The sequence below is a fragment of the Lissotriton vulgaris genome, chromosome 4_1 (assembly GCF_964263255.1).
Source record: "Lissotriton vulgaris chromosome 4_1, aLisVul1.2, whole genome shotgun sequence".
In the NCBI taxonomy this organism is placed as follows: domain Eukaryota; kingdom Metazoa; phylum Chordata; class Amphibia; order Caudata; family Salamandridae; genus Lissotriton; species Lissotriton vulgaris.
Window position 1 is genome coordinate 105,771,311 of NC_141691.1, and position 12,307 is coordinate 105,783,617.

The window sequence follows — 12,307 nt, forward strand, 5'->3', positions numbered from 1 at the left end:
CACAGGCAGAAGTGGTGGTACTGGTGGTGGTAGAGGTGGTGGCTCTGCAGCTCACTGTGGCCGGTGTTGCAGGAGTTACACAGGCGACGGTTGTCGGGGCTGGGATTTCCTGTGAGCCAGATGGCCCTGGCTGACTGCTTGGGCCGGCTCCATCCTCCGCACCGGAGCTGCCTGTGGCATCGTCCCCAGAGAGTCCTGGTTGTGTGTGAGGCGAGTTTTGCGTCCGGTTGCTGGTTTCACCAGTCAGATTACGATCACCTGAGGGACAAGATTGTGCTGATCAGTACTGTGGACATTACATGTTTATTTCACAATGATAACATTTCAGTGTCCTGTCGGACACACCCCACCCACCTCTCGACACACACCAACACCACCGCCCTCCCTGTGGACTTGGGGGCCTGTTGGGAGTTGTAGTAGTGACCTCTCACACACCCCACACACCACCACCGCCCTCCCTGTAGACATGGGGGCCTGTTGGGAGTTGTAGTAGTGACCTCTCACACACCACCACCGCCCTCCCTGTGTACATGGGGCCTGTTGGGAGTTGTAGTTGTGACCTCTCGCACACCCCAAACACCACCACCACCCTCCCTGTGGACATGGGGGCCTGTTGAGAGTTGTAGTTGTGACCTCTAACACAGCCCACACACCACCACCGCCCTCCCTGTGGACATGGGGGCCTGTTGGGAGTTGTAGTTGTGACCTCTCACACACCCCACACACCACCACTGCCCTCCCTGTGGACATGGGGGCCTGTTGGGAGTTGTAGTAGTGACCTCTCACACACCTCACACACCACCACCGCCCTCCCGGTGGACATGGGGGCCTGTTGGGAGTTGTAGTTGTGACCTCTCACACACCCCACACACCACCCCCGCCCTCCCTGTGGACATGGGGGCCTGTTGGGAGTTGTAGTTGTTACCTCTCACACACCCCACACACCACCACCGCCCTCCCTGTGGACATGGGGGCCTGTTGGGAGTTGTAGTAGTGACCTCTCACACACTACCACCACCCTCCCTGTGGACATGGGGGCCTGTTGGGAGTTGTAGTAGTGACCTCTCACACACTCCACACACCACCTTAGCCCTCCCTGTGGAAATGGGGGCCTGTTGGGAGTTGTAGTTGTGACCTCTCACACACCCCACACACCTCCACCGCCCTCCCTGTGGACATGGGGGCCTGTTGGGAGTTGTAGTAGTGACCTCTCACACACCCCACACACCACCACCGCCCTCCCTGTGGACATGGGGACCTGTTGGGAGTTGTAGTTGTGACCTCTCACACACCCCACACACCACCACCACCCACCCTGTGGACATGGGGGCCTGTTGGGAGTTGTAGTTGTGACCTCTCACACACCCCACACACCACCACATCCCTCCCTGAGGACTTGGGGGCCTGTTGGGAGTTGTAGTTGTGACCTCTCACACACCATCACTGCCCTACCTGTGGACATGGGGCCTGTTGGGAGTTGTAGTAGTGACCACTCACACACCCCACACACCACCACCGCCCTCCCTGTGGACATGGGGGCCTGTTGGGAGTTGTAGTAGTGACCTCTCCCACACCCCACACACCACCACCGCCCTCCCTGTGGATATGGGGGCCTGTTGGGAGTTGTAGTAGTGACCTCTCACACACCCAACACACCACCACCGCCCTCCCTGTGGACATGAGGGCCTGTTGGGAGTTGTAGTAGTGACCTCTCACACACCACCACCGCCCTCCCTGTGGACATGGGGGCCTGTTGGGAGTTGTAGTAGTGACCTCTCACACACCCCACACACCACCACCGCCCTCCCTGTGGACATGGGGGCATGTTGGGAGTTGTAGTAGTGACCTCTCACACACCCCACACACCACCACCGCCCTCCCTGTGGACATGGGGGCCTGTTGGGAGTTGTAGTTGTGACCTCTCACACACCACCACCGCCCTCCCTGTGGACATGGGGGCCTGTTGGGAGTTGTAGTAGTGACCTCTGACACACCCCACACACCACCACCGCCCTCCCTGTGGACATGGGATCCTGTTGGGAGTTGTAGTAGTGACCTCTCACACACTCCACACACCACCACCGCCCTCCCTGTAGACATGGGGGCCTGTTGGGAGTTGTAGTTATGACCTCTCACACACCCCACACACCACCACCGCCCTCCCTGTGGACATGGGGGCCTGTTGGGAGTTGTAGTAGTGACCTCTTACGCACCACCACCTCCCCTCCCTGTGGACATGGGGGCCTGTTGGGAGTTGTAGTAGTGACCTCTCACACACCCCACACACCACCACCGCCCTCCTTGTGGACATGGGGGCCTGTTGGGAGTTGTAGTAGTGTCCTCTCACACACCACCACCGCCCTCCCTGTGGACATTGGGGCCTGTTGGGAGTTGTAGTAGTGACCTCTCACACACCACCACCGCCCTCCCTGTGGACATGGGGGCCTGTTGGGAGTTGTAGTTGTGACCTCTCACACACCCCACACACCACCACCGCCCTCCCTGTGGACATGGGGGCCTGTTGGGAGTTGTAGTTGTGACCTCTCACACACCCCACACACCACCACCGCCCTCCCTGTTGACATGGGGGCCTGTTGGGAGTTGTAGTAGTGTCCTCTCACACACCACCACCACCCTCCCTGTGGACCATGTTGTTGTGCTCGTTGTGCTTGGTTTGTACTTACCAGCCTCTTCTCCGTCCTCATTTCCTTCCAGGCTCTCTGGGTGCGGTATGCCCAGCACCTTTTCCTCCCAATCAGTGTAGGGTATGGGGTCTGGGATTGTGCCGCCGCCAGTGTGATATGCTTGTGCACGTTTTTTTGCACGGATCCCTTTGACCCGGGTTTTTAGGTCATGCCACCGCCTCTGTATCTCTTGCTTCGTCCTTGGCACGGTCCCTGACGCATTCACCCTACTTACGATCCTGTCCCACATGTGATTTTTTTGAGCCACGGTGGTCTGCTGGACTAGTGCCCCGAATATGTGGGGTTCAACACGTATGATTTCATCCACCATTACCTTCAACTCGGTCTCCGTGAATTTTGGGTTTTTCTTGGGTGCCATGGTGTGTGGTGCTCAGGGTGTGGTTTGAGTGAGTTGGGAGGTGCAGGTGTGTGGTGTGTAGGAATGGTGTGGTGGGTGTTTGTGTGGTGGGTGTGTTTGGGTGGCGGTTGTGTCTGTTCAATTGGTGTGTGCTGTCGGTCGTCTTGGGCCTCTTGCTAGCAACTGTGCTGTGTTGGTAAGGATTGTGGTAGTGGGTGGGTGTCATTTTATAGTCTGTGTCATGGTCGTGTCCCAATGGTTGTTGGCAGTTAGGTGCTAGGTGGGTGTGTTGACTAATGTGCATTAGTAGGTACATGGGGGGGTGTCATTGTGACTTGTGATTGGTGTTGGTGTATCAGGTGGCTGGTATTCATGTTTCGTGTGTTTGCTATTTACTTCCGTCACACTTTTTGTCTTTGGTTTGACGGTAGGGATGTTGTTCGTGTTGGCCTTCCGCTGCGATCCACCGTTTCTCGTCGCATTGTTTCCGCTGCGGCCAGGGATTGCGGTGCGTACCGGGGTACATGCGGCGTTATCCTAATCGCGGACACGGAGCCTCCGCAGGTGTGGTGATAGATGTGGCTGTTCCCGCGGTCATGTGCGTCCGCGGCGGGCAGTGTTTCATCGGTTCCGTCCGCTTGCGCCGGTCTGAAGTGTACTACGTTCGCTGCGGACGGTGTTTGCTGAGGTCCGTCCGCTGCGGTAGTACTTTCGTCCCATTTGTTTCCTAATTGCTATGGAGGTTAATCCGCGGTGCGGTCTGGAGTAACTTGGCTGCTTCCTAGGCGGATGGAACACGTTTCCGTCCGCGATCCTAATCGGCCCCCTAGTTTGGGTTGTTGGTCATTCATATGTTAAACGCGCTAAACCAGTCTTTCTTTCAGGCAAATGTAGACGGAAGGCGGAGCAGAGGGGTTTCAGGGTCTCCTTTCATGGTGGGGGGGGGGGCTCTGCCTTAACCAGCTTAGGGGGTTCTTTTCAGAATTACTTCACAAACACACCCGCTGCCCTCAGTGGTTATCCTACACCTGGGTGGAAACGATTTGGTAAAACTGGGCAGGAGGGTCCTGTTGGAAGAAATTATCTCAGTAGCAGGTTGGCTGGCGAAGTTGTGTCCGGGTTGCATCCTAGTGTGGTCGCATTTGATACCTAGGCTGCAGTGGAGGGGGGGGGACTCTGTTAGGGCATTGAATCACTCAGTAAAGAGGATCAATAACAAGATAGAGAAACTGTTCCGAACACCCCAACTGTAGAGTATTCCACATGGGTGCATCTGGGGGGACCAATTTTACTTGCAGGATGGGGTCCACTTTACTGAGACGAACAAAGAATATTTTAGCATGGTTGGAGGGTTTCGCTAGGTAGGTATGACCTTTCAGAGTCGGAGTTTGTTTTGGGGGGGCCAGATTGTCGGTCAACTATGCTGGCCTGTAGCGGTAAGGTCATGATCGGTGAGCAGCAGTTTAAGGTCCTTAGGGTGCGTCACCATTTTCGAATGGGGTCGCCCAGGGCGAGCGGCCAATGGTCTCTCCTAGAACTTCAGGGGCAGGATATCCGCTTGGTTGGAAGGGTGCGGGGGAGGGAGTCATGCTTTCTTTGGGCTGTTAGCTTCCAGGTCAAGGGGAGGGGCCAGGGGAGGTGGGTCAGTGTGAGCTGGTCAGCCCCCAAGGTAGGTAAGGAAATAAAAGGCCGGGAGAGCACGGGAGGCCCCCGCTGCCTCCACGCCCGCTATGTGCCTCTCAGCGAGGGGCTGAATAATTTGCCCACTCACCAGCCTTCGAAGCAGAGTTTCAATTGGTACATTGGTCATATTTTACCATGAATAATGCAAGGACATTGTGAATATTGTGTGGTGTAATTTTCCATTAGGCCTTTTTCCCTTTTACAGGTGGCAGTATTGGAATGTGAACAATTGTGTGCATTGAAGTGCTTAATTGGTTTTGTTTTTCCTTAGGCCTTTTTTCCCTTTCACAGGTCACATATTTGTCATATTTATTGTATTCCTTGGTCAGGTGGTAAGGTCATGATCGGTGAGCAGAAATGTAAAGTCCTTAGGGGGCGTTACCATTCTCGAATGGGGTCGCCCAGGGGGAAGGGCCAATGGTCTCTTCTAGGAACTTCAGGGGCAGGATATCCGCTTGGTTGGAAGGGTGCGAGGGAGGGAGTCACGCTTTCCTTCGGCTGTTAGCCACCCCGCACGTACACTTTGATGTCATCAAACGGCGCAGAGTGAAAGGGCCCTCCTTTTGGTTTGATGGAGTTCAAGGAGCGTACGGGGTAACCAGGAGAGGGACGTACTCTCCTGGTAACCGGGCCCTGTCACGCATGCGCACTCAGACATGAGGGCGTAGATGGATAATAAGGATCTGATACCCGTTAGTAACCTTGCCGTAGGCCCAAAAATGTTAGGATGCAAAATTCATACGTAGGATGTTAGATTTGGTTAGGAAACACGCTCTATTAGACATTTATTGAGGTTAGCCCTTTCATACCTGTCTACATTGCTGTAAATCTAATGTCAGAATTTTGCATATCAATAATTGTGTAAATAATGTTTTATTTCAAACATTTTTATTTGTTTTAATATTTTAATAAATACGTCCAGGGGGTCGTGAGACCCCCTGCCTTCCAAACAAAAACTCCTGGCATGTCTAATTACTGTAAAGGTTGTGGTGTGGTGCACAGGACAGGGAGGGGGTGGCCGGTAGTCCCAGACCATACACTGGAAAGCAAACGTGTCTGGACCGTCCCGGGAAGCAGCATGAACCGGTCCACGGCGCAACCACGACCAGGCATTCCGCCGCGTCAGCCTGACATGAGCGCTCCTTGGAGCCAGGCCGGAACTGTAAACACCGGCCAGCCACAGAGTCACTTCCACTGTGATCCGGCCCAGGGTGGGGAGGAAAGGGTAGTGTAGTTCCTATTTTCCCAATAGGCTCTGCGCATTGGAATAACATAAACAGCAGTGTGGACGTAGGACTGAGGTAATCTAGGTCTCTACTGACTATGTTAAACTTAATTTAGGTTTGCACCAGCTAGCTCAGAGGTCACTAGAAACTTTCTTGAATGAATAAGGAGGGTTGAACTTCCCTGATTCAGACAAGAAGGGATTCAGTTTCTGACAACCGCATAAACATGACAACTTTGCTCCCTCAGAATAAGAGTGTATCTCTAGAGTCGTGTGAAAACAATAGGCAGCTATTTCACTCAGTCAACCGTGCATACTTAGTTTCACCAGAGTGCAGAGAAATAGAGAGACGGGCGTTTTCAATAAAAGGTGTTATTTTTTGAGCAGTCTTATTTCTCATGCAAGAGAAATGAATTGCCACAATTGCAATACTTATCATAAAGTAAAGTGCGTACAGTAAAAGTAGTATTATGAAATAATACTGTAAAAGCATTGATATGGTTTCTTAGCCATATGATACTTTGAAATGGATAAGATATATACATACAAAAAAACATTTGACTAACGTACTCAACTGGTGCTTCTAACTACGCCTACCCCGGTGTACCTGACCTAAGCCTAATACTTGGGCAGGAGTGAGTAAGTAGCAGTTTAAGTTAAGTTGGTTAAGATTGTTTTGCCATGGATCTGCATCAAGAATTCTCTCAAGGGTTTAGTCAGCTCTGTACCTTGGTAATAGAATGTGGGAGGTCGGGTATCTCTTTCCTCAGGACTCGATCTCCCAGCAACCCGCAAGGGTAGGCTGGAAACACCGGAGCTGGATTTTCTCGGCTGGAGAAAAAGACTGCGTCTCTCTCAGTGCGTCAAACGGGAGGGGCGGCTTCCGTGGGCTCTCGCATCAGCTGGGCTCTCGGCCAAGTAGATGGCCGCTCTGCTCCAAACCACCATGTGTTTGCTTAAGGCAACTGTTGGTATATTTATACCTGAAAGGTGGCGAGTTTGACGTAAGGTTGGACATAAGACGTCACTAAGAACTAACAGTTCTTTCTGGACTCCAGGAATTCTTGTTCAAATCAAAACAAAAGCAGGGGGGATTTCCCGGGCTGCTGGAGGCTTGGTTTGTTTAAAGAACGCGTTGTGCTTTCTAGGAGTGGATGGGAGTAGCCGTGCTGTGCTTTGGACTGCATGGGCTATTATTGAATATGGATATGATTCTTATGCCTTTATCAGGATATTATTGATTATAACCACATAAGGGCATGAATCGGGAATATCGAATTAGGGTCCTAGATAGAAACACAACAGGCTCCTTATGAGAATGGCTGGGATTCGGAGCCAGCTCTCAGAGAGAGTGAGTTCACTGCTGCAGCCTCATGGAGTCTCAGGCTGCAATGCATTAACAGTGCAGAACCGCCCACACCAAACTGGAAATATACTCTGTCAGTGGTGGGGTTTGTTTCCAGCTCAATACATGACAAGTCTCTCCTTCAGCCGCTGTGTGGCTCACACCTCTTGAACTTTCGTGGCAGCTTTGAGGGCTAGATTCAATTTTAGCTGAAGGCTCCCGATTTAGTTTAAAACAAAAGTATACTGTTATTTTACGAGGCAGCGCCCTGTTTGAATCACATTTAGAAGGCACTGGATAAACACAGATTAAAGTGCATGGCCTATTAAACATAGTGTTTATTTTACTCATGGGCTCTGGTGTGCATCACCCTTCTCTCCCAAATCATGTAAACTCACAGTCAACTTGAACTTGCCGTAGAAATATCGACGGGCAGGTGGGGGAGCAGGTGCAAGACGCCAAAGGCAGGTTATTTGCGCAGTATGGGGAGCCAGCCCAATCTCTTTTCCGCCCCCGCCCCCCATAAAAGTAGGTAGGGTGTGAGGTCAATTGGAGCATTTTAGCAGAAGTTTTCAAAATGAAAAAGTAGAATGGCTTAATGACCGCAGCAGACTGTACAAGCAGTGCTTAAAACTAGCCCAAGCCAAAGGAGCTATGTTTATCACGGGTAGCTAGCCGTGTGTGTGACCAGTAATATTCACTGCAAACATGACATCTGTGCAAGTGGAACAGGAGCAGCAGCGTGAGCGTCTCTGATTCAGCCTGCCCAAAACAAAAGGGGCACAAATGCCCATAATTCTCTCTCACCTCTTAGTCTGAAAGCTGCCTGACTGTGCCTGCAACTTGCAAGTATAATAAAGCACTGCCCGTCGGCGCCCCCAGGCGAGAATTGACTAGTCCTCACCTCAACACGATAAGAGCGTAGCGGTGAGGGCGTAACGCATCACTGCTATGTTCTGATCGCAAGGCGAGGGCTGGCCAAAAATGTCCATTACAGGGCCGTCATTGGTAGCGCTCGCGTGCGCCGCGCACGCTACAACTGATTGACGGCCCTGGACTGGGTGGCAGTCGAGGCACTGGAGGTCCGTTGCGGCGTCTTAATAATTTATTTGGGACACTGTGTTAGTTCAAATCGTTCCCCAATAAATTGTAAAGGCCGCCGCGGCTGCAATGGGCCTCCTCAAAAATTGTGCCGCCTGGGGCAGACCGCCCCCCCGCCCCCCCACTCCCCTAGCGACGCCACTGCTTTGCTGAATTTCTGCAAGTTGGCACTACAATTGTATGTTAGAGGATCTATTGTATGATACGATGAGGTGAGGGAAAGATGGCGATCAGGGGAAGCAGGAGTGAGGGCAGAGGAGGCACCAGTAGTGAGAGAGATATTGAAGGGAGGGAAATGAGTGAAGAGGTGTTCACTTGTGGTGCAGCGAGTTTCTAGCTTTTCTTTGTTTTCAGTGTATTGCTCAGGTCACAGTGACTGCAGTCACATACCTCAATAGTGACACCATAGACCTGTTCTACAGAGTCCATTAGATTTCACATAAGCCACCTTCTGAGTCTCAGTTGTGCCCCAGGCAGCTCGTGGGTGATTGTAATGTTCTCCCCAACCATGGCAACTCACATTAATGAATGGCCACGCTTTAATAAGTATAGCTAACTAAGAAATAGTGCTGCTCGTAAGGGAAAACAATGAAATGTCGAGAAATTCTATACAGAACTCCAAAACAAGAACTGTCACCTAGCGTTTTAAATAACCCCTGTGCTTATTAGTCAACGCAATGGGGCACGTTTTATTCACTCTGAAAGGATAAAAGGTCAGTATCTTTCCCTGTCACCTATCTGTATCAGGCAATCAATCTGCTGGGAGAGTTAAAGTCACAGGTCTGGCATAATGGTAACTGTCCCAGGAATGTAGGCAGTTTCCTGAAGGAATAGTGATATTTGTGGAATGCAATAGTGGACAGGAGAGATAAAGTAAGGCGCTGTAGGGTAGGTGACAGGAAAATGTGTGTGAGAGAGAGTAAGAGAGCAAAAAGTCACCCATGGTAGGAAGGGCTTCAGGAATGCATGTAGTCTCCTGAGGCTAGAGTGGCATTCATGGAATGCTAGATGCCATAAAAGGGGGAGGTGAGTGTTTACCGGAACTAGCATTCGCACAGCACATGTTTGTGCTAGTTGCCTCAGGGCATGCCATAATAAAGGCAATGAGGCAAGTAGACTAGGCACCATTGTGTGTCTTCTTTTTGCATACATACGTCTTTTGATTATTGGTTCTCATAGACAAAATTATTGATTACGTTCCGTGAACAATAGCGAGCCATCAAAATCACACTAGAATCCATGTTATGAAGGCATGAAGTGTAACCCACCTTCACAAATCATGACAACTTGTAAGCTTGTTACTCTCAGTTCATGATGTCAGATTACATTCACAGCAGAAAACTCATCTCGGACCACAGAGACCTCTGTATTTCCATTTTGACTCACGTGCAATAAGACGACTACTGAGCATTTATCTGGGAGGATATTTGCCTTGAAAAACCCTTTGGCATGGGCGAAACATGTGTCGGCTGTTCTCGGTTTTTCTGAGCACAAAACGGCAGACGCATTTGGATTTTGGGACTTTTTTACCCCAGGAATAAACGTATATGAGTATTTGGCACAACCTGCCTTGGGCACACATGCACAGGAGAGCTCACAAATCTAAACCTCACCCTCTCCTACCTTGCCAAAGGATATGGGGAGACAGAGAACGGACATCACAGCTCTCCAAGGAATTAAAGTCCTGTACATGACTAAGTGCTACCAATGCTGCAGCACTGCACATAAATGCTCACTTGTACAATGGGTCTAGTTAACAGTGTTGGACCCTCGCTCAAAGGGAGGGTCAGGCATTTGTTTGCTCTGGCTAATAGTTTATTTGTACTTTTTTTGCCAATTTTGATACCGATTCTCCCAGGCCGCATATGTGTAGGAGGAGGGAGCCCCAACGCCCTCATGCAGAAGCCACCACTGCTGGTGATCAAGTAATCAGATACTCTTGTTTTGCAGCCATGATTCTAATGACCTTATTTACAGATATCTAAGCAGTAAGGGAGGATTTAATTTTTCACACAAGTCTGCTGAACATTGGCATATATTTTGGTTGATAAATGATGACAAAGTAAAATACATAATAAACAACAAATAAAAACCCATAGGACATAAAGTTAAATTAAATTATTTAAAATAGTTCAAAATATATAAATAATTTAACATAAAATGCATAAACAATTAAATCCATGTAATTTTTTTAAATATAAAATATTTAAACAAGCTGTTTCCAATTAAAAAATACATATAAAATTACATTTTAATACAATATATTAAAACGACTTCTAATTAATTCTAAAGATTCCTTTTAGTATTTATTAGTGCCTAACAATAATATGTTTTACTTTAGGTGGGAATGTTTTTTTGATTTGAACTTCCAAAAGTAATTTTAATTTAATTCAATATATCAAAGTATTTGAAAATTTCATGTAAAATTAAGTTGATAGTGCTGCAGCATTTATTTTCTTTTGTTCTACACTTAAAATAAATAAATACAACTAATTAACAATAACATTACATAATAAAAAGTTTTTACAAATTTATTAAAAGGTTTACCAAACATTTAAAATTTTCCTTTACCCTAGAGTGATTTTAATACAATTTAGGGGCCGATTCCGATCTGGGTCGGAAAGCTCTCCGATCGAGCCAGATCCAGAGTGTTTTTCGACCGAGTCAGACTCCTGTAGGCCGACCGAGCGAGTACCATGCAGCCGTATGCTGCCAGACTCGGTTCAGTCGGACTCCCTTAGAAGTCAATGGGAGCCGGTCGTACGTCGCCTACATGGGCTCCCATTGACTTATTGGGTACGTCTCGCACAAGGGTGCCTCCTACAGTGGGTACGCGTCGGTGCCATACATGCCTGTGTTGGGGAGACCCTTGGGTATCCCCCTGTGTCCAAGTCGTAAGGCTACGGGTGACGGGGGCCCAACGCGTTGGACCCCCAAAGGCAGCTTCCCGTACGTTTTGCAAGCCGGAAACTTCAGCTCGATCCGGCTGTCTGACGCGTGCATCGTACTGGCTCGGTCGGAATTCGCCTCCATTGCACGGCGCTGTTTGCTTACGGATGTGGCATACGGAGCGGTTCAGACCCGGAAACGATTCGGTCGGTGATTTTTGCAGCCGGATCGCGTTCGGGAACCTTCTGAGCAGGATCGGAATCGGCCCCTTAATGTTACATTAATTTTCAAATGAAAAGCTTTCATACACATCTCCTTTAGTATGGCAATTATTACTGTTCACAGGTCATTTAACCACTCACAGTGACTGGCTCTACACACATTTCTTTCACCTCGAGCTACTGGCAATTTTTTCACTTTTGTTATGTCACCAGAAAGATCTATGGCCCCCCCACATTTTCCCTACCCCACAGAGTCCACTGACTGAAGAAAGGCTGCAGGATGTGGGCTGAAAAGGCTCCTGAGAAGGTGAAGTAGAGGGAGCTGTAGTACACATTTTACAGCCTGATAGCCAGGAAGGGACCCACAGCTCTGGGGAACAGTTACGTCAAGGGTATAGGGGAGTTTAGAAGTTTGATCCACCATTTCTGAAGGTAATACTCTGGACTCCCCTTACCAGCTCATAGACTCATTATGCTACTTATATTCCCCCACCCTTCTCCATATCCCAGGTATGCCTCTATGGTCTATGCTTTTTCCCCAGGAAAGTGATGGAAAACCTATTGTGCAGATCCTGTACCTCATTCAAAGCCGTATTCTCCTTCCATTATCAGACAGGATGAGAAGTGTCAGGATACAGAGTCAACTCAGAGGTCAAAGAAAACAGAAATTAGAGGTCAGCAACCAAATACAACTGTGATCAGCAACTAGACAACCACAGTAGGGGTCAGATTTAAACAACCAATCACAGCAGTTACAACACATCTCCCAATCAGATTATTGATGCCAATCTAACTACATGT